The sequence below is a fragment of the Phocoena sinus genome, chromosome 4 (assembly GCF_008692025.1).
Source record: "Phocoena sinus isolate mPhoSin1 chromosome 4, mPhoSin1.pri, whole genome shotgun sequence".
Classification (NCBI taxonomy): Eukaryota; Metazoa; Chordata; class Mammalia; order Artiodactyla; family Phocoenidae; genus Phocoena; species Phocoena sinus.
In genome coordinates this window covers 98,312,530-98,316,174 of record NC_045766.1, presented here as the reverse complement: position 1 = coordinate 98,316,174, position 3,645 = coordinate 98,312,530, and positions in this window count along the sequence as shown.

Here is a 3,645-nt window from a genome sequence, read left to right as displayed (position 1 = left end):
TTTTTAGGTAGACTGCCTATTTTCTCTTCATTTGTTAGGTCTGGTGGCTTTTTACCTTGCTCCTTCCTCTGCTGTGTGTTTCTCTGTCTTCTCATTTTGCTTAACTTACTGTATTTGGGGGTCTCCTTTTCACAGGCTGCAGGTTTGTAGTTCTCGTTTTTGGTTTCTGTTCCTAGTGGTTAAGGTTGTTTCAGTGGGTTGTGTAGGCTTCCTGGTGGAGGGGATTAATGACTGTGTTCTGGTGGTGAGGCTGGATCTTGTCTTTCTGGTGGGCAGTTCCACATCTGGTGGTGTGTTTTGGGGTGTCTGTGGCCTTTTTATGATTTTAGGCCGCCTCTCTGCTAATGAATGGGGTTGTGTTCCTGTCTTGCTAGTTGTTTGGCATAGGGTGTCCAGAAGTGTAGTTTGCTGGTCGTTGAGTAGAGCCGGGTCTTGGCATTGAGAGGGAGATCTTTGGGAGATTTTCGCTGTTTGATATTACATGGAGCTGGGAGGTCTCTTGTGGACCAGTGTCCTGAACTTGGCTCTCCGACCTCAGAGGCACAGCTCTGATGCCTGGCTGGAGCACCAAGTGCCTGTCATCCACACGGTCACGTGGCTGTATGTAGGAGGCCTTAGTTCCTTGCTACATGGATCTCTCCTTAGGGCTGCTTGAGTGTCCTCATGACATGGCATCTGGCTTACCCCAAGATGTGTCATCCAGCCTGCGGTCCCCAGGACTTTTGTGGCTTCGGCTGCTGGGGCCCCTCCAGAGCTGGCAGCCTCAGTGAAGCTGCCCTCCCCTTGGGCTCCAGGGCAGTTCAGTTTCAGAGGAGGGAAGAGACCCCAAGCCAGGTGGTCCAGCTCTGCAGAAATGTGGGCTCCATGCTTAGTACCACATTGTTTTAATTATGGCAGGTCTTGATGGTAAATCAGCTCTTAATTTTTAAGATATTCTTTGTTGTTCTTGAATCTTTTTTCATATACATCTTGTGACCAGCTTCTCACATTAAAAACATATTTGGGAATTTGGAATTATCTGATATTTTAAAGTCACATTCATATGTATATATGTAATATATGTATGTATATATAAAATATATATTTATACATACATATGCATATATATATATAAAACACTTATGTATGCATATGTACACACGCATATTCTGGGAGCACTATATTCTTGTGATATGGAATCTTCCCATTCAGTAAGATATCTCTCATAGATATCTCTATGATTTGCAATAAGATTTTATATATTTTCTTCATAAATTTTTTGCATATCTTTTATTATCTTTATTTATAGGAACCTTATGTTTATTGCTGTATGGTAGCATGGAGAATTTGAAGTCTCAAGGGTAGGTTCAATTCCTATAATTCTAGAAATAAGAGGGCTTAAACCTCTATTTTTTACCCTATGAAAGTAACTCTTTTATCAGACATGTTTCTTATGTTTGTGGGGGGATGCTTGCCATTATGATGGGTAGTGATACATGTCATATGCACAGGGCTAGTGTTAAAAGCAGGAAATTTTTTCAGAGTAGGTGTATTAACTGGTCATATCAAAATCGAGTGTAGGATGCTCGAATTCATAGGAAGGATATTGTTAATAACAGTGTTTTGATGATGAAATTGATTGTGTATTGTTCTGGTGTATGTGGGTTGTGAAATGCTTCCAGGAACAGGATTTTTGTGAATATATTTATTATGATGATATTAGTGTTATTCTGCTGGGAAAAACATAGGGAAAGGGCCTGCTGCATATTCTACATTAAAGTCAGATACAAGCTCGGATTCTCCTTCTTTTAGGTTGAACAGGGCTCGGTTGGTCTCTGCTAGGGTAGAAATAAATCATATTATGGCCAGTGGCCATGATGGAAAGATCAGCCATAGTTGTTCTTGTGTTGTGGTGAGGGTTGATAGGGTGAAAGACCCATTTATTAGGAGCACAGATAAGAGAATAATTGCTAGTGCTAATTCGTATGAGATTGTTTGTGCCACTGCTCACAGAGCCCCGATTAGTGCATATTTTGAGTTGGAGGCTCAGCTGGACCATAAGATAGAATACACAGTTAGACTTGATATGGTTAGTATAAATAGCACCCCTAGGTTTATGTTAATGAGGGGGTATGGCATGGGTAGGGGATTCATATTGTTAGGGCTAGAGTCAAGGTCAGAACTGGCATGATGATGAATATGGAGGTGGAGGAGGTAGCTGGTCATAGTGGTTCTTTAATGAATAGTTTGATTGCATCAGCAATGGGTTGAAGTAGGCCATGTGGTCCTACAATTTTCGGTCCTTTTTGGAGTTGTACGTAGCCTAGAATTTTTCATTCTACTAATGTTAAAAATGCTATGGCTAGAAGAATAGGGATAACAAGCCTTAGAATATTGATTATAAACATTTTGTTAGGGGGAGGATTTGAACCTCTGGGTATAAAGGTTTAAGTTTTATACAACTACCAGGCTCTGACACCCTAAATAAACCCTGGTCTCAGGTGATTGTTTTTGCTTATTAAGTTGAGATTATATCATTAATTACTTTAAAGGCGCTTGCTTGAGGTGGGCCTTATTTCTCTTGTCCTTTCGTACTGGGAGAAATACATAACAGAGAGAAGCCAACCTGGATCACTCCGGTCTGAACTCAGATCACGTAGGATTTTAACCATTGAACAAACGAACCTTTAATAGCAGTTACACCATTGGGGTGTCGTGATCCAACATCGAGGTCGTAAACCCTATTGTTGATATGAGCTCTGGAATAGGATTGCGCTGTTATCCCTAGAGTAACTTGTTTTGTTGATCAATGTTTTCGATCAATAAGTGATACTATGCTTTGACTAGTGAGTCTAAGCTTTAATCACTAGGAGTTTTTTTGTGCTCCGAGGTCACCCCCACCAAAATTGTCAACCCATGTGAAATTTCGTTATCCCTTGATGGTTTCATCATGTTTTTTTGGATTAACTAATTGAAGCTCCATAGGGTCTTCTCATTATTTTTCGGTATCCCCACCTCTTCACAGTGAGGTAAATTTCACTGATTAAAAGTAAGAGACAGTAAAACCCTCATGTGGCCATTCATACAAGTCCCTATTTAGAGAACAAATGATTATGCTACCTTTGCATGGTCAGGATACCACGGCCATTCAAAAGTTGTCACCGGGCAGGCAGTGCCTCCAATACTAATAATGCTAGAGGTTACATTTTTGGTAAACAGGCTGGGTTTGTGTTTGCCGAGTTTCTCTTACTTTTTTAAATCTTTCCTTGGGTGCACACCTGTGTTGGCTTAACAGTGTATTTGATAAATAGTTTAGTGTTGGGCTGTATTTACTTACTGTTAACTATCAGTATATTATTAGTTGCTGATGTAAACTTGTGCAAGGAGAAATATCTCTTGTTACTCATATTAACAGTATTGCTTCTATAATTTTATAGATTACTCTAGTAATGAGACTAGGAGCTAATTTATTTAACATTGATATTAAGGTATATTTATTGTTGAGCTTGAACACTTTCTTAATTGATGGCTGCTTTTAAGTCAACTGTGGTGCTGTTTATTTTTACTCTCTAGTTAAGGTTGTACCCATTTCTGAAAAGCTGTACCCTTTTAGACTAACATTTAAATACACATTAAAACCTATAAGGGGTCCTTAGTGTTATTTAA